The following is a 20,615-nucleotide window of genomic DNA, read 5'->3' as shown; positions in this document are numbered from 1 at the left end:
ACAAGAAATTCTCTTACCATATTTTCAAAGATTCAAGTTGCTTATTGCTTATCTTATTTTCTTTAACATGTTATAGATATACGCTCTGAGGCAAAAATAAAATGAGCTATTTAAGTTTTAGCATCTCTATTATCCTAATCTTTTTCATGTCTGTCTACAAAGAATAAGCTGTTTTATACCTTTTTTGTGTTTTCATATTTTAATACATATAATTCAAGTTTAAAAGAATTTTATTAAAAATCAAGCATTTTATAACTCAAATTTACTTCTGCTTTATTTCACATTTTCTTTATTCTTTACTTTCTCAAAATTATCCTCTAATCTTCCTCTTGAATGATATTCTGTGGTGGAATATTTTCTTGGTATACATCTACCCTGATTCTAAAATAACAGATCCAGATGCCTCTCACTATTGATTAGAGGTATGATCATCTCATTGGCTAAATTGGAAAACTCACACAGTTCTTTTGGAGTATAATGTACCTCCTCATGTGTGATACTTTGTACCTCACCTTTAGGGGCCTTTAGGGACTTTAGTCTAGTTATAGGTCTGGATGAAATGAGGGGTGGTGGGGGTGGGTCATGAAAAGAATTAGAAATACCTTCCAAGTCATTTGTTTCAGGGCCTTCATTTGCAGTTTCATCTGGTGAAACAGGATTAATCACTCTAGGGCTAATCCCTTCAGGAGGAGGTTGGGTGGCCAACTCCTCAAGGCAGGCTGGAGGTGGAACAGTTATGTCCTCAGGCCAAACTATTACAGGGTTATCTAGAGAAGACTCAGCATGATCTAGGGTTTCAACTTCATCCCCGACATCATTATCAACCCATATGTCACCATCCCATTTTTCAGGGTCCCACTCTTTTCAAATCAATGCCCTCACTTTAATGGCAGACATCATGCAAGACTGAGATTTCAGTTTACGTTGTAAAGTTGTTACTCTAACAATAAGATTCTGAGTTTGATTTTCAGAGATCTCAAGTCTATGGCTATAGGAAATAAGATTTTCCTTCAGGATACTCATAGAAACGTCTACATCTGTCAGATGGCCCTTAAGCTTCTTGTGTGAAGGCTTAAGCCCATCCTTTTCACTCCTTAATGCAGCCAGTGTATCTAACAACAACCAATCAACATCTCTATACCTCTCATTTCTATAAAACTCTGTAAAGGTGTCAAAAACATTATCCCCCAGAGCCTGGCTTTGTACAAGTGAAGCATTAGGAGAATCAAATGGTGATATTTTGACTATCTCTTTTGCCAACTCACTCCATGGATTGAGAGTGTCATTCTGATTATGGGAATCAGAGTCCTTAGTGTCTTTGAGTCCAGTCAGAGTAGAAAAGCATTCATAAAAACCCATTTTTAAGATTCTGTTTCTTAAGAACCACTCCTGGTACCAAGATGTATTAGGTAGGGTTCTCTAGAGAAAAAGAATCAACAGGAACACTTGTAAATATAAAATTTATAAAAGTGCCTCACATGACCATGGGAACACAGAGTCCAAAATCGGGAGGGCAGGCTGTGAAGCCAGCGACTCCAATGGAAGGTCTGGACAAACTCCACAGGAGAGGCTTGCCAGCCCAAGCAGGAATAGAGCCTGTCTCTTCTGAATCCTCCTTAAAAGGCTTCCCGTGATTAGGTTAAGCATCACTCATTACAGAAAACACTCCTCTTTGGCTGATTACAAATGGAATCAGCTGTGGATGCAGCTGACGTGATCATGATCTAATTCTAGGAAATGTCCTCATTGCAACAGACAAGCCAGCACTTGCCCAACCAGACAAACAGGTACCACAACTTAGCCAAGTTGACACATGAAACTGACCATGACAGAGTTATCAAGGTAAGTAAATATTTCTTGGTACTGTGAGCTAAAATAAAAGATATCTGATGGTAGTTCATACATGTGATGTATCCCTTAACAAAAGAGAATGCAGAGTAGAATTTTTGGAAACTTTGCTGTGAACAAACTGATAAAATAAGGTTTTGACTGATTCTTATTATTCTGTGTACAAAAACTTTTGAAGAACAGAGGCACATGTTTCCAATGTTATGTCTCTAAAAAAGAAAAAAACAAAGCTTTTTCAACTAAGTTTAACTTTTCACCTTTTATATTCTTTTTTTTTTTTTGACATGGACAGGTTTGGGGAACTGAATCCGGGTTGTCAGCTCCATAGGTGAGAATTCTTGCCACTAAGTCACCTTTGCACCACCCTATATTCATTTTTTCATAGAATTAAATTTTTTTTTTTTGCTTTAATGAGGATTTGACAGAAAATAGGTCTAATCGATTTTACACTGTGGAAAACCTAAAGTACCAGGTTGATTCAGGATTCTTAGATTACATTTCTAAAGGTTTGGAGAAAGAAATTAGGATTCATGATTGTTTAATGTGCATTGATTTGTTTAACCAAAAAATTATCTAGATCAATAATATTGACCTGTGCATGAAGGTGTTTCTAAAAAGTGTTAATAAAGCACAAAAAATGTGGCTTACTCATCTTAGGGCTAAAGAAAGTGGTTAGGAAGAGCTTTTCAAAAAACGTGAAACAGAATCAAACTAGGATGATAAAAGTTGTACGCTATGTATATAGTACAGAGAGAGAAAATTTAGCTGAAAATGTTGTTATAGTAGTGGGCATAATGAAGGTGATTTGAATAAAGTCTTGTGGATAGATGGAATTGCTAAGAAGTTTGTCTAGTTTAGGGTGAATACAACCTAATTAATAACTTTGGGAGGCAGCAAAATTTGAAGAAATTCACTAGAAGAAAAGAAGTAGGGACCAATATGGCGAATAGTCTAAATTAGTTTTGATTATTCATTAATAAGCTGAAAATTAGCTGATATAGATCTACCCACTGAATATAGTGCTTCTTTTCACTTCTCAGGGGAAATTCTAGAAAGTGCATTCTGTTTTTTGTCTGTATTTCTTATTCTACCTCAAAGCTGGTGTGCATACACTCCACCACTGAAAGTATTTCTCACTTTTGTGAGAATTTCTTGTCTATTAAATTTGTCTATCACTCAGCATTTCATCAAATACCTTTGAGTTGATTAACAATACATATATCTATGTGTGTGTGTGTATATATATATATGAGCAAGAGGGAACAATAATATGGACAAAGATAGTAGGTGCATAGTTTTCCTAAAACTTATCATTCACTATCATAAAAGGTATACTAATTCAACTCATGTATTAGGCAAAATTTAAAGGTCAATAACATGAGTACTGCTTTTATTATTTTTGTCCAATCAAGATCATCCAGCATGATTCCTCAGACATAGGAGGCATATAGCACCTGCTTTGGAATGAAGAAGGAAGAAATAATGGTGAAAAGGCAGGAATGGAGGAAATATTAGCAAGAAGTGTAAGCACCTGGAAAGAGCTCAACCTACTAGGACTTAGAAAAGTCCATTGGAATTAGTCACTTTCAAAATATTACTAACTTTAGTAAATAAATTGCAAAAATAAAAATGTGAAGAGTTATTGCAGTACACCAAAAAGCAAACACTCTACGTCATAAAAGGGTTTTATGGAAAATGAATTATTTCAAGAAATACCAGGTGGAAGGAAAGATTAGGAAGAGAACATGATTTTGATAGAAATTGATCTGTCTTTAAAGGGACTTTATATTGTTTTTACAATATGAGAGTAAAAAGGAACTAGCTTACTAAACAAAATTTTGTGTTCATGAATTATTCTGCATTGAGCATGTGGGGAAGGATAAAAGGAGAGAACGAGGACCTTTCTGCAACTGTAGGAATTATTTCAGAGATTTTATTATGGGTGAGCCTAAGAGGGCTATTTAAAATCTGATGTGTCCCACAGGTTTTGAGTAGTCACTGGAAAAGCCCCTCATCCCATGTTCATATTCCTCCTCCTTTTCCACACTATCATTATGGAACATAAATGCAGGTACCAATTTGAGCTAAATAAATTTCTACTTTTTCCAAGAATCCCAGAGGTCTTGTTATAAGTTTTGTTGGTGTATCAACACTAAAACATGATCAAGAGAGCTGTGGATTAAGATGAGTATTTGCTTTGCAGAATTTGAAGGCCTATCCAGAAAGATGTCCAGAATATAGTTTTGGTTAATGTTCTCACCACCAATTGACATTAACTCCATTGCATTAATTGACTACTTTTACAGTGAGTGGAGAGAGTAAGAACAGTCATTTCAGAACACAAGAAGTGTGAGTATGTTTCTGGAACCCACTGAGGGAAATGGAAGTGATGAGTGAAACATATATGACAATGAACAATATCATTCATTAATCTGGTAAGAGAAAAAATCATTCTCAACACGCATTAAGGAGTTAGTCTTATTACGCCAAAGGTCACTCAATCCCACTAAGTCAGTGCTCATTGCACAGTTGCTTATGTAATTTCCTAGCTGCCACCCGACTACATGAAAATTCAGGTGAGTCTCATGTCACAGCAGTTTACTCTGGAATGTGCCAGACACCGTGAAGACTCTTGAGGATGCTTATTCCGATTGTGACTAACTTTGGAAAAGAAACAACTTTGCTCCTCTAAGAGTCAGTGATTTGTAGGTCAGGGAGTCAGACTCGAGCATACGGACAGACCTGTGGAAATAAGATACTTACTTCATTGATTATCCTCAATGCAAGCTGCAGAATGAAGCTTTCACACATAATAGGGTCATGACTGACTTCATCTTGTTACTTGCAATTTAGCAGTATAAGCCAGTGCTGCTAACTTTATAACTGGTATTTTGCTTAGGAATATGTAGTTAGTTAGTTAGGAGCTATTGGAATGATTTGAAAATAACTTTATTGGGCCATCAAAGAATGAAATAACTTCATAGCATCTGGATGATTTCTGTAATGTATAGTTTGCAAGTTTTGTTTGACTCAGGTGTGTGACTTTAAAGACTGAAGATTTTTACCAAAGGAAAACTCTCAGTGAAGACATAAGGAGCCAAGGTTTTTGAAATCTCAGTCATCAGTAAAACTGAGAGTTGATTCTCAAGATATTTATTTTATATTCCTCTTCTTAATAACTTCAAATATTCCATACTGTACACTATGATTAATTTTATATTTGACTTCTTTCAGTAATTTTAACTCTCATTTTTACCCATTTATTTTCTGGAATTTGCTAATGGCCGAGCTCACGTAATGACCCACTTTCTAGAGTATTTGTACTTTACTAAAATGGATGAACCTAATTTGGCAAAGTCTTAGGCTAATGGTAGCAGTGAAGTTGAATCCTAGGCACTGGTCTCTATTCTAGCCAGTACCCATTTCCATTATCTTTTCCATATAATGTACTTCTCCAGAAATAATTTCTTCCTACCCATGCATTGCTGCTGCCTATTCTCTTGCCATGTAGAGGTTATTTCTCTCTATTCACTTTGTAATATGAATGCAAGTGTGTATGTTCTCTATTGTAAGCACACAATTAATTTTAAGGACGTCAGCTGTTATAAATGTGGCAAAACAAAATGCAGTTTTTCTAGAAATTTGAAAAACAGCAGGGAACTTATGCTGTGACTAATGAAAATTTATAAATTTGAATGAATTTTTTCTAAAGACTCTTCTTTCACATTCTCTTGAAAGGACATCTGTTTTAGTCTGCCTATGCTGCCAGAATGCAACACACCAGAGAAGGTTTGGCTTTTAATAAAAGGGGACATTTAGTTAAAAATGTATAGCTCTTGAGAGGAAAGGCACCTAACTTTTCATCTGAGTTCTCTGTTACATGGGAAAGCACACAGTGATGTCTGCTGGCCTTCTCTCCTGGCTTCTGGTTCCAATAGCCTTCCCCAGGGTAATTCCTTTCTGTGTCTCCAAACTTCTGGGCTGAGCTGCTAGTGCTAAGATAGAGTATGCTAAGCTGCTTTGACTGTGCTGCATTGAGTTCTTTTCTGACCTCTCTCTTTTAAGTCTCTAGCTAATTAATTTAAACACTGCTCATTGTGGAAGGCACTCCCCTTAGCCAACTGCAGATGTAATCAGCCATAGATGAATTTCACATGTGAATGATTCAAGTCCACAGCAACAGAATTGGGCACCATCACCTGGCCAAATTGACACCTGAACCTAACTACCATATTGTCTGCTCCTTATCAACTTGGCAACTATACACATCACCTTAAACCATACTTAATGAAACACATTCACTTCATCACAACATCACAAAAGCCCCAGATCATTTCAGTAATAATACAAGTACAATACCAACTCAAATATAGTACAAAATATCATCAAAATCAACTACAAGCATGGCCTATTCTAAGGCAAAAAATCTCTTCTGGCTCTGGACCTGTGAAACACTAAATAAGTTATCTGCTGCCAATATACAAAGGAAGGACAGTCATAGGATACAAGTTGTTGTTTCCATAGGGAGAAATCAAAAGGAACACAGGTGTCCCCAGACCCAAGCAGTTCTGAAAACCTGCAGGGAAGACTCCATTGGATTTCAAGGTCTGAGAGTCATTTATCCTCAGGGCTTTAGGAAGTGACAGTCCCACAAACTTTCTAAGGGCCTATGCAGTGGCTTTGTTCTCTCCAAACACTGGGGTGGTTCTAATGGTGGACATTGGGGAGACCACATTTTTCTCAGCGCCATCCTCTCCAAACTTTGGGGCAGCACCCAGGATCTCTGGCATCTCTGGGTACATGCTCAACCCCCCTCCCAGAATAATGGGGTAGCACTCAGGCTCCCCCCAATCCCCAGTTCATGTGCTCCACCCTCTTCAATGCCTGGGGTGGCACAACTCTCTCTGAGCAACAATGCAGAAGGCCTACTCTCTGCTCCTGGGGCAAACTCACCTTCTCCACATGTATACGTGTGTCTGCTTTCCTGGCCTGAGGTTGCTTGGCTTCAGACTCTAGCTTCCATGGTTCTCACTCTGCAAACTATTATTTATCCCTTTTCTGTCCCCATTTGTCCAGACTGACAGTGGTTCCACTTATACCAACAGTCTCTTCAGAGCACTCCAGGCCTTCTACATGAAGCTCCTCACAGTTCCTCCACATCTTTCCCTTACACATCCAAAACAAAACCCAAACAAACAAAAAATCATTCCAACAGGTCTGTATTTGCAAACTGCAGCAGCACCCCACTCTGTTACCAAAATGTTTTAGTTTACCAAAGCTGCCAGAATGCAACACACCAGAAATGGATCCGCTTTTAATAAAAGGGGATTTATTTAGTTAAAAATGTGTGGTTCTTCTGAGGAAAAGCAGCTAACTTTCATCTGAGTCTCTCTCTTACATGGAAAGGCACATAGCAACGTCTGCTGGCCTTCTGACTGGCTTCTGAGTTCCAACATCCTTCTCCAGGGCAATTCCTTTCTGCATCCCCAAACTTTTGAGCTGAACTGCAGGTACTGAAATGAAGTATGCTGAGCTGCTTTGGCTGTGCTGCATTCAGCTCTCTTCTGACCTCTCTTTTAAGCCTCCAGCTAATTAATTTAAACATCACTCATTGTGAAAGGCACTCCCCTTAGCCAATTGTGGCTGTAGTCAGCCATAGATGAATTTCACATGATTCAAGGCTACAGTACCAGCACTAGGCACCATCACCTAGGCAAGTTAACACATGAAACTACCACAATGTCCAAACATATACAGATGCAGGTAATATAGATGCATGCACAATATTATTTTAGGACCTCAGGAATCAACTGGTCAGAGTTTGAGAAATTGCCAGTCCAAACTGGCAGCTGATGAGTGAAAGACAACTGGGAATAACAGTTTACAACAGAAGTAGACAGAATGTGGGTGGATTATGTAGAGATGCAACAATTATGTTAAAAATGCCATTTACAAGCAAAATAAACATCTCTGATTTTTTTGTCAACAGGTTTGGAAGGGAAGTAACAGTCAGGTTAGAAGGTTGTTGCTTTACACAGGTGATTTTGCTGGTTCTAAAGGCAGTCAGCCTGCCATTCACATAACATTTCTTGTGACACACTGATTGTGGATGACTCAACTGAAAGTTGTGATGTATCTCCAGGCATCTGAATTTTTTCATTAATACTATGAGTAAGTTAGATGATATGTTCTTAAAATTCTACCAAAATCAGACAGACACTGACAAAAGCTGGGTTTGGATAAAAATAGGAAGGAGAAGAGAAACAGCGCACGATGAAAAAACGTATTTTGATGCAACAGGAGCACCAAGAGAAATACTTCCATTCCCAACTTTATAGGCTTCATATCTCCTGTACTGAAACTAGTAGGAATCCCAGGACCAGAATCTGTGGAGTGCTGGATTGGATTCCATTCTGTGCCATGTACATCATCTCTATGGTTGGAAATTACTTACTTCTGTTCATCATCAAATCTGAGTGCAGCATCCAAGAGCCCATGTACATATTCCTAGGTATGCTGAGAGCCACAGATTTTGCCCTTGGTATCAGCATAATGCCCAAGATGTTTGTAATCTTCTGACTCCACATGCCAAAGATATTTTGATTCCTGTTTGCTACAAATGTGAGTTATGCACACATTACAGTGCATAGAGTCAGGCATCCCACTGGCCATGACTCTGGACTGTTATGTTGCCATCTGTTATCCACTGAGACATGCCACCTTCTTCACCTGCCAGTTGGTCACTCAAACCGGAGGTGTAGTTATATTCAGGGCTGCCATTCTCGTAACCCTGTGTCTTGTACTGATAAAGTGTCAGCTTCAATTTATCATACAACAGTTATCTTTCACTCTTATGAGTATAGGACCATTGTGAAACTAGATGAAACAAATGTTCAGGTCAACAAGAGCCATGGTTTGTTTGTGACCTTCAGTGTTGCAGGGTTTGACCTCATATTCATTGCTTTGTCCTATATCCAGATTCTTACAGCAGATTTTCATGTGCTCCAGAAGGAAGCTAGGTTTAAGGCATTCAATACCTGCATTGCCCACATTTGTGACTTCTTTGAATTCTACCTCCTCGCCTTCTTCTCCTTCTTCACATATAGGTTTAGTTCTCACATTCACCCTTATATCCATATAATCTTGTCTCCAGCATTTACTTGCTCTTCCCCCCATTTCTCAATCCACTTATCTGTGTTGTAAAGACCAAGGAGTTCCATATATACATGGTCAAAATGATCTGCCCATAAAATCTCCCTTGATTAATGCCTTCAGGTGTTCTTTGTGAACAGTATTCATCTTTCATGATAAGAGAAACATAAAATTATAAGAGGAGCTTGAAATTTACATTTATTGTTTCTTTCAATTTCCAGGCAATATAGTTTGTTTCCTGATCAGCATATCCCATGATACCTCTCCCTCAATAAAGACTTAGATGCTTCCTGAATAATGAAATTCAGAGCTGGAAAGAGAGAAAATAATGTATATGTGTTTTTCTCTTTTCTTTAAGTAATAAGTTCCTGCTTAAGATTTCTCCTCCACTATCCATCTCCAGAAAGGCTCATGAAATATGTGTATCTCATGTTAAAGTTTGTTACATGAGCTCCAAGGCTCATTGCTTTTGAATGTCCAGGTACAGAAGAAAAACAAGCTGCTTCCCGAACTTTTTTCCTTTATCATCCCACTTGTTAAAAAGAGTATGAGAATTAGGATATTAAATATGTCTTTTTTTTGCAAAAGTCTTTGTTAGGCCAATGCAGCAATAAAGTCTAAATATTTAAATCTGTCTTCAGAATCATACTGGCAGCTACAGGCCAAAGAGCATTGAACTCTGGTGTTCAATTTTTCACATCAACAGTTTTTCCACTCCGTACACCATTAACTATTGTATTAATTCAATACATGTTTTAGAGAGCTTAAGTATTATAAATTTTATTCTAGACAATAGTAATACAGAAGTACATTTATCATAATTGTTATGTTTCTTGGGCCTGTCCCCCTAAGTTCCTGGAAGGAAAAAAAGAGAGAGAGACAGATTAGGGTTATGTGTTAGATATTTTAGCAAAGAGAATGAAACACTGGAATGTAGGTGAAAGAAGCAGAAGACTGTGTGTTTTGTTTTTCAATTAGGTAGTCTAACTGTTGAGGAATAATTTATGCATGGCCAAGGCACTGATGAGGCACATGCAGGGGTAGGTGGTGAGGAGATTTCACTAGAAAAATGTGTGTTCAGACTTCTGCACTTTTTTTTTCTCAATATGGTTTGAATGCAGATTACAGTTTCAGAAAACAAGGAAAATACAATTATCAACAATATCCATGCAAGCTTTATAAAATTGAATATGATTTATCATGAAATCTTTAATTTGTAGTGCAATAAGTCTCTGAATATGAAAAGTAGATGTGTGTGTGTGTGGTGTGTGCTTTCACCTGAACATGTTTCAGCACACTTTTACAGTAGATATAAACAACATGCTTCTAAGTGAGTTAAGGCTATCATATCATCAGTGATACGAAGTGGTTAGTCTAAGATTAATGACTTGTGATATTAAGATAAATGGGTTGTTCATGAAGACTTCGGATCAGCGATCATCTTTTTAAAATATCATGCAAAACTTCCTTATATGCAGATGTCCATATTTTGTTTTTCATATTCACCACAGATGTAAGAAATATTGAAGTTCATGCCATGTAGGTGGTGGATAATCTTTCTGGTTCTATGGGCAGTCCTTGTCAGTTACCTTTGTTATGATGAATATTTTATAAATCCAGAGGGTATCATGGGGCATATTTTGAAAACATAAATAAACAATATTTATGAGAGATAATGTTTAGATTATTGGTTTACCAAACAGTTCTATTTTACTTGGCTAAATTAATTTATTTAGGTTAGAAATCATATAACATGAGAAGAAATTTCTTATAATTCTACATTATGGGTCAGAATTGCTTTTTCTTTAAAAAAAAATTAATGATTTATTCTTAGCTGGCCATTAAGGAAAATTAGAGAAATGCTTTAGGCATTTATATAGCAAAGCAAAACACATTTCCACCCAGTTTTTATTGATGCAATTAAAAATATAATTATAATAATTTAAGACAGTGCATTAGTAAATCAGGTCCTCTAATGAGGAATGGAGGTTTTTGTTTTGTTTATTTTTGCTTTTTGATGAAGTTGTGCTCAAAGTTAGATCAGAAAATTGTTTGCAAATGTCCAGCTTCAAAAACCATTCACAACTGGTAGGCCATAAACAGGCAGCAGCATTACTTGGCTGGTCCAATACAGCTCTAAATGTATTTGTTAAAGTTTTGAAATATTTCTAACGATTTCTAGTTCCAGCAGTCCCTGGAACATATGTAGGGATCTTGGACCCATGCAGGGACAGAATTTGAAACCAGAAAATATTTTAATATCTTCAATAATCCATAATTTATGAAATGTCTAGTCATGAGTTCAAAATGTTCACTCAACATAGCCTTACAATTTCCCAGATCAGTTCCAAGCTGAAGAATACAGATGAAATACAGAACAAAATAGGTCCGTGCAAGGACAAATGGCAGGACTCTCCACACTCTAACACATTTTCAGACCTGGAAAATTATTGGATAAATTCCTGAACATGAAATTGCTTGGAAAAAGAAAAAATACTCAACTAAGATCTTATTAATGATTTATAGATACATCAAAATCTTCCTCCACAAATATTGTATCAATTTCTACAATAATTAAAATAAAATGTTTGCCTGAACTCTTATTAACAGTTTGTCATCAAGCATTTTATGCATTGATATTTGATAGAAAAAAATGGATTTCCTTATAATATGCATTGAACAAAGAGCAAAATATTTTTCTGTCGTGATATTTGTATATCCTTTCTGTAAAATACATATTTCTCTTGCACATTCTTTTACAGGAGTCTCCTTGCCTTATATTTCCAATCTGATGAATAAATATTGAAATATTACCAAGAGAACTTTCAGTAGGATCTCTTATTTGTTGGTAAGAGTACATGAGAAAAGAATAGAATTTGATTATTTATTTTTAATTAAAAGTTAAAAATATATAAATATAAAAATAAACAAGTAATTAAATATTAAAAATAAATAATAAAATATAAATATAAAAATAATAAACATTTAAAATTATTTATTATTCCTTACTGTTGAACAATATGAGGTGTAGTTGATTCTTACCACTCTTGATATTACCTTTGGGATGAGGAAGCCATATTAAACCAACCCTTCTGGTCCATTATGGGTCCCTCTTCTAAATATCTAATTTAGAAAGGATAAGTCAGAACATTTGTGTCATCTCAATATTTTTCTCCTTGGGAGGAGCACTGTGCTGCTGCTACTGGCAATGTCGGTCCTGCACTGGGGTAAGCTCTTCCATTATCATATGGCCCTCACTTGACATTTAATTGACTTCATTTAGAAGTTCAGTTAGCAAGCCTATTTGTCTTTTTTTCTAAACTCTGTCTTTATGTTTAAACAGTATTAAAAATACAGGTAATATGTTGTCCTACTTCTACCACTTCTATGTATAATATTTAACACTGTTCTTAACCCAAGGCAGAAAACCAGCGACCATTATTAAGGTTCCAACTTAAACTGACCATCAAAGTCTAGGAGTCACTGAAGAAACAGTATTAGAATGAAATTCTTGGAAGAATTCACTCACACACAATCCATAAAATGATAATCTGAAAATAGGATTGAAGACAAGTTTTAATTCAAGAAGTACAACTGAAAAATGAAAGGTGTGATGGGTTACAGATAAATACCAGTGCCCAACAGTCTGAGATTCGGTATGGTTGAGATGATAACTCTCAGAAAAATAGAGGACTGGAGAAGAGAATAGCAACTATGCGCATCCTGTGTGCCAGGCTGAGTTCCATACCCTTTACCAGCTCCAAAGCTTTATTTGTAGTAGACACAATTTTTTATATGAGAGATTTTAAAGATTATACCAATAAAGCTTATACCACGAATTGAGCAAGATTAGAGGTTATATGGTCAATATGCATATACTTGAATTCTACATACTGGAAACAATAAATTGGAAAATAAAACACAGTATTTTCTCCATAGATTTTAAAAACATAATGTACTTAGGAAACACTTATGTGTCAATAAAATTATTAAATACTTCAATGATTCTATTCTGAAATTTATGAAACACTGTTAAGAGAAATTAGATAAATCCTAAAGATATAGGACAATGGAACATTCATATTTTAGGTATCTCAATATTAAAATCAGTTCTCTTTAAATTGATCTATATATCAAATTGATCTAAAGCATTCTTAAATATCTCTTACCCATTTTTTATGTGAATTGAAATGCTAATTCAATAATTTACTTGGAAAGTCAAAGACATATCTAAAGCAAGTTTTACGTGACGAATACATTTTGAGTACTCACATTACCTAACATCAGGACTAATATAAAAGTATCAAAATTCAGACAGTGTGCTTTCCAGCATAAGGATAAACAAATAGATTAATCAAGCAGAAAAGAGACCCTGCCTATGAACCCACAAATATATGATAAATTGAATTTAGATTAAGGTAACAAAGGAATTCATCGGAAAATGGAAAGCATTTTCAACAAATGTTACGCCAATAATTGGCTATTCATATAAAGGAAAAGGAAACTTAACCTACTTTTCATACTATATAAAATATTTATTGAAGTTATGCACAGGACCTAGATATAAACCTTAAAACAATAAAAATTTCTATGAAGAAAACAATGAGATATCTTTGTAAGTTAAAGATAGGAAATAATTTCTTCTTCAAGACCCAGAACACATCATCATCTTGATTATTTGGACATCAACAAATGTATTTTTGTTTGGAAAATGAATAAGCAAGAATGCCATAGACAGGGCAATCATGCTCAATATATAACCAACAAGACTTGAATCTATATTAAATTCCTAAATCTAAATTGCATTACTTGAATCTAAATTACATAAAAATACATGAATATACTCGTTTCATAATTGACTTTGCATACCTCATAGGTCAAAGAAAATATGGATACTTTCTATTACACATCAAGGGAAGCAAGCACTTCTTAGATCTAAAACAGTGGTTGTCATTTGCCATTTTATGAATGAAGTGTCCTTTAACAAAAGGAAGTGCAACTTAGAATTCATGGTAATATTGTGGTAAGCATATTAATAAAATAACAGTGTGAAAGTGAGTCATATTTTTCTGTATACCAAAATATTTGTGTACAAATGAATATTTTCTGATCTTATAGCCTACCACAACAATTACAAAGAATCCAACTGTTAATCAAAGTCTAACATCTAATCATTTATATGCTAATCTTTTATTTTAATAAATGATTGACAGAAATAGGTCTAATTGATTTTACACTGTAGAAGACATAAAAGTGTCCAGTTGACATATGCTTTTTTTTTTTTTTAACATGGGCAGGCACCAGGAATTGAACCCGGGTCCTCGGGCATGGCAGGCAAGCATTCTTGCCTGTTGAGCCACCGTGGCCCGCCCGACATATACTTCTTAACGAATATATATTGGTGAGTTTCTGAGGAACAAATTAGTATTTATGACTCTGTAATAATATCCTACAGCCTCATCAAAAATTTATCTAGATGCATAGATATTAGATGATACATTATACTATTTTTAATAGTTTATTCTACCAATAAGTATACACAAATATTGGTTTACTCATCCTGGAACTAAATAAAGTATGCAGGACATCTTTTCAAAGAATTTTAAGCATAACGAAATTAGAATGATAAAACATGTACCCTATGTGTTTGGGACAGAGAGAGAAAATCTTAGCTGGGAGTATTGTTATAGGGATTTGTATAATGAAGGTGGCTTGACTAAATTCTTGTGAGTAGAAGAAGTTACTAACTTGTTTGGATAGTTTGAGGGTGAAAAATGACTGGCCTATAAGTTTGGGAAACAGAAAATATAAAGGAAATCAATAGAATAGGAGAAGATGTAGGAACCAAAACAGTGTATAGTCTAATTATTTTTGGTGTTTCAAGAATAAGCTGAAGATTAGCTGACAGGGTTCTACCCTCTGAATCAATTGTTTCTTTTTCTTTCACAAGGAGAGATTGGAAAGAGCATTCCTTGCATTTTCTGCTTTATTTCTTATTCTTATTCTAACACAAATCCATTGTGAATATCCCATGCCATTGAAGTATACATCTTAAATTTTCTTTCCATCAACATTGAATCAATATCTTTGAGTTGACAATATATAAAAAAAATAAAACCTAGAACCTAGGAGGAAATATAATGTGCACAGTTTTTTCCTCCAATTCATCATTAAGCATCATAATTAAAGGTGTACAACCCACATATTATTAAAAAATTGAAGGCCTGTGTTCTAGTGTGCAGCTTGCAGAATGCAATATACCAGAAACCGAAAGGCTTTTAAGAAGGGAAATTTAATAAGTTGCTAGTTTACAGTTCTAAGACTAAGAAAATATCCCCATTAAAGCAAGTCTATAAAAATGTCCAAACGAAGACACCAGTAAGGTTACCTTCACTCAAGAAAGGCCGATGGAGTTCAGGGTTTTTCTCTCAACTGGAAAGGTGTATAACTAACATGGTGATGTCTGCTAGCTTTCTTTCCCAGCTTCTTGTTTCATTAAGCTCCTCCAGAGGCATTTTCCTTTGGCATCTCCAAAGGTTGCTGGCTGTGTGAACTCTCGGCCTTGTGGCTCTTGTGCCATACTCAAAGGGATTCTCTCAACTGGAAAGGCACATGATGGACATGGCAACATCTTCTAGCTTTCTCTCCAGGCCTGTTGCTTCATGAAGCTCCCCCAGGGGCATTCTCCTTTATCAGCAAAATCCACTGGCTGGTAGACTCCAGTTCTTATGTCTCTGCTGCGCTTGTCATTCTCATGGCTATTTCATCATTCTCTGGCTTTCTCCAAAATGCTTTCTCTTTTAACAGATTCCAGTAAACTAATCAGGACCCACCTGGAATGGGTGAAATCACATACCCCTCTATTCAAAAGTGCATACGCACATTTGGGTGAGTCACATCTCTGTGTGGATAACCTAATCAAGTTTTCAATTTACATTATTGAAGAGGTGTTAAGAGAATCCAACAAGATTGGATTAGGAGTAAAGTTTAGCTTTTCTAGGGTAAACAAATCCTTTCAAAGTGGCACAGCTTGGACTTTTTTTTTTCCAATCAGGAGCATACAGCATGATTCCTTACAAACAGAAGGTGTATAACAACTGCTCTTGAATGAAGAAAGGAGGAAAGGCAAGAATTAATGAAGAAAGAAAAAAATGGAAGGAATGGAAGAAATATTAGTAAACATTTCTACAACAACCTGGATCTAGCTCAACATAGTAAGACTGAGAAATGTTTGAGGTTGGTCACTCTCAGAATGTTCCTAACTACAGTAAGAGAATTTCAAGAAAATAAAAATGGTAAGAGAGATAATGCAGTAGACCAAAGGGCAAATACCAATCTATGATAAAAGCATATTTATGGAATTAGAACTTTTTCAAGAAGTATGAGATGGAAGACATAGGAAGGATATTTAGTGGAAGAGAATGGAATTTGGTTAGGAGTCAATCTGTGTTTAAGTGGACTTCAGATTTTTTTACAAACAAGAGAGCAGCAGAGTTTCTCATCTAGCTAAAAGAAAACTTGCACGCATGAATTTCTCTGCTTTAGCCTGTGGGAAGGATAAAAGTGAGGGACTTTCTGAAAGTGTCAAAATTATTTCAGGGATTTGAGTTTTATGAGTGAACCCAAGAGGGCTAATTTAAAATCTGCTGTGTCCCAGAGAGTCTAGACTTGTGGCTGGGAAAATCCCTCATCCTGTGTTCATAACTGCCCCTCTTTCTCCCCACTCTGGAACATAAAACTGGTGCTAGCAGCTTTGTTCTCCAATTTGAGCTAAATAAATTTCTACTTTTTCCAAACAGATGTACTACACAAATATTATGAGCCAATAATAGGGGTGTATAAGGGGTATGGGAGGATTAAGGTTTTCTTTCTTATTTTTATTGCTTCTCTGGAGTAGAGAAAATATTCTAAAATTGAACATGAGGATGTGTGAACAACCATGTGATTATCCTGTGATTGTATACTTCAGATGGTTTCTATGGTGTATGAATATAACTCAATAATGCATTTTAAAAAGTATAGTGTGAAATTACTTGTTGAAACAGTTTTGTAATTTTTAATATAGTCTGCAGATTAGGTTATAGTGCTGTTGGAATTCTAATTCTTTGATCTTGATTGTAATACTGTGGTTTGTCCTACATCTTAATATTAGATTGTCCTATACCTTCAGAATCGCACACTGAAATATTTAGGCACAAAGAAGTATATTGTCCCAATTGTACTAAGAGGCAATTCAGAAAATCAATCTATTGTCTTTCTATCTATCATTCTGTCTTTATATTTGTTCCATTATTTTTTTGTTTTTCTATCTTTCTGTGTATATTTATGTCTATCTGTGTCTATCATCTACTTGTGACATCCATGATTCAACAGAATGGGTACAAAATATAAGCAATTTCAGAACTTGTTCAATTATCATAAGAGAGTTTCTTGTACTATTCCTTACAAAGCACTTAGGTTTAAAATTATTTTAATGTACAAATTTTTAAAATGAATTATTCCTCAAAAGATTCCCAGTTTATGAAGGCACTGCTATATACTCACTTCACCAATCCAGAAATTTAGACACTACTTTGAAATTGGCCTTAATAGCACAATCTATATCTACTCAATCACTAAGTCCTAGTGATTATCTGTTAAATAATTCTCAAATACAGTTCCTCCTCTCTGTTGCATAATACTTCTTCCCTTTTGTAGTCTTTCATTAGTGCTTATGTGAAATGTGTCATTCTGTAGTCTTTCATTAGCGCTTATGTGAAACATGTCATGTTTTCATCCTACATTCACTAGTATATTGTTTTAAATTTTTTATTAATTAAAAAAAATTACAAGAAAGAAACACAAACATTCCCAACACATGCTCATTCCGCTCTACACATACACTCAGCAATTCACAATATCATCGCATAGTTGCATATTCATCATCATGATAATTTTCTATAACATTTGCATCAATTCAGAAAAAGAAATAAAAAGACAACAGAAAAATAAAACGAAAACAGAAAAAAAAAATTTACATACCATACCCCTTACCCCTCCCTTTCATTGATCACTAGCATTTCAAACTAAATTTATTTTAAATTTGTTCCCCCTATTATTTATTTTTATTCCATATGTTCTACTCATCTGTCGACAAGGTAGATAAAAGGAGCATCAGACACAAGGTTTTCACAATCACGCAGTCACATTGTGAAAGCTATATCATTATACAATCATCATCAAGAAACATGGCTACTGGAACACAGCTCTACATTTTCAGGCAGTTCCCTCCACCCTCTCCATTACATCTTGGATAACAAGGTGATATCTACTAAATGCATAAGAATAACCTCCAGGATAACCTCTGACTCTGTTTGGAATCTCTCAGCCATTGACACTTTGTGTCGTTTTACTCTTCCCCCTTTTGGTCGAGAAGGTTTTCTCAATCCCTTGATGCTGGGTCTCAGCTCATTGTAGAGTTTTTCTCAATCCCTTGATGCTGAATCTCAGCTCATTCTGGGATTTCTGTCCCACGTTGCCAGGAAGATTCACACTCCTGGGAGTCATGTCCCACATAGATAGGGGGAGGGTGGTGAGTTTCCTTGCTGTGTTGGCTGGAGAGAGAGGCCACATCTGAGCAACAAAAGAGGTTCTCTTGGGGGTGACTCTTAGGCCTAATTTTAAGTAGGCTTGACCTATCCTTTGTGGGGTTAAGTTTCATATGAACAAACCCCAAGACTGGGGGCTCAGCCTATTTTTAATAAGTCTTATTCAAAACCTTGCTAAAGAAAGTATACTGAATTTAAACTCTATTCTGACATCTTCCTGTATTATAATATTTGCTCTGCAGTAGCCTTACAATTCTTTTGATTTCTTCAGTCAATATGTTTGCCATGCATCTATGCATGGTTCCTATGATTATGCATGATATCACATTTACATTTTTCCCTGCCTATACATTTCATCTTTGAGAAATTAGTTAGATGTGTCCTTTAACTAAGGAATTCTGGCTTATTCCCAGGACATTTTCTCTGCCCTCTTCCACACTTTCATCACAGTTTCCCAATGCTAACTCCTTCTTCATGAACCTGCTTTCTGAATCATATGTCTAATTCATCTATATGCTTATGATCTACACAGTGTATAATACCCTTAATGGTGACTAAATATTTGATCATGAAGGATGGAGAGAATAAACACACATTACAAAATGAGTTGTGTCCATGAAAACATTCATACTGGCAGTAGAATTATATATATGTTTTTACTAAGGACAAAAAAACCATAGGAGCAGTGTTACAGACTCCTCTAAATAATCACATAATCTGTTTAGTCCCAGAATAAATACTTTCTCATTTACAATTGAGCTATGTTTCCTTCTTGGTCATCAAATTGAAATAACAAATTTTATTTTTAAAAAATCTTAATTTCAAAACATGCATCTAAATGTATAACCTACTGAGTCTATTCTTTTGATTTATTGAGATATAATATACATATCATAAAATTCACCCTATTAAATACACATCCATTGTTTGTAGCATATCCACAAAGTTTTGCAACCATTAGCACTTTCAAATTCCAGAACATTGGTCACCATTATTGTCCTCTGTCCCAGAACAGATCTGGACTGCCTGGATTCCTGCATAAAGGCATCTTGATAATCTGACTTGATAAGTAAGAGGGTGCTTGTGCATTAGATCCTTGTTAAGATACATTGTTCATGTGGGTGGGTGGTAGAACCATATGAAAATACATGTGTCAACTAAATCAGTGATCTTTTTAGGAAAACGTTTACAGGAGTATGATTGGAAATTTCTTGTAAATTAGAGAAATTTATTAAGATATTTTCATCTCCCACATTAAAGAAGGAAAGAAAAATTGTGGTAGGCATCATGAGACAAGGAGAAAGCCTGTTCAAGATCTAGGAAACCTTCTTCGACTCACAGAATGAGTAATACAAAAATGGCTGTCAGTTTTGAATGTGTTCCAGAACAGGAAAGGACATTTTAAGCAGGTCCAGATAAAAAAATCCTATATTGTCCATATGATATGTCCTATTGTATGGTATTAGTGTTGTGGGGCACACCGAAAGAGAGACCACACAATTTAAATTGCAAGCCAATTTGGAGTTTTTATTAGCTGGCTGGTGACTGCCTCAGAAACCTCTGAGGAGAGATTCAGAGAGCAGCCCCGACAGATTCTCAGAGTTAGCTTATAAAGGCTAAAAGCACATCCTAGTTCACAGCTGAGAGCAAGCAAGTTTGACCGCAGAAGCAAAAAAATGCTGTTAGCTCGTGCCAAACTACATCCTGTTCTTTCCATTTTCTACCCTTTGTTTTATTGTTTTTGGTAAGTTGAGTCAGTTGTAACTTTTGGGAACTTTCCGCCCGAGTTGTTTTGGGGACTTGTCGTTGTGTTGGGGCCTGATTTATAGTTCCTGCTTCTGACCCCGCACATTCCCCACTGGTTTCCTTGAGAGAATCAAATCATTGTTTTGCCATTTTGATTATAAATCTGGTGATAGTGGGTTCTGAGGACTAATAGTTTGACAGCTTGTATCTTTTTTTGTATTGATGAGGTTATACAGTCGACTACACAGGGTCCAAATATTAGGACTAGTGATAGAAGAATTA

The 20,615-nt window shown here is 35.6% G+C and overlaps 1 pseudogene; it reads left to right on the top strand.

The window, feature by feature from the left end:
- The first annotated feature begins 1,825 nt into the window (after window positions 1-1,825).
- Window positions 1,826-9,098, top strand: LOC143645177 (olfactory receptor 52A1-like; annotated as a pseudogene).
- Window positions 9,099-20,615: the final 11,517 nt, after the last annotated feature.

The sequence above is a fragment of the Tamandua tetradactyla genome, chromosome 8, assembly GCF_023851605.1.
Source record: "Tamandua tetradactyla isolate mTamTet1 chromosome 8, mTamTet1.pri, whole genome shotgun sequence".
In the NCBI taxonomy this organism is placed as follows: Eukaryota; Metazoa; Chordata; class Mammalia; order Pilosa; family Myrmecophagidae; genus Tamandua; species Tamandua tetradactyla.
Note: the sequence above shows the minus strand (reverse complement) of the source record. Positions and strands in the feature narration are given on the sequence as shown.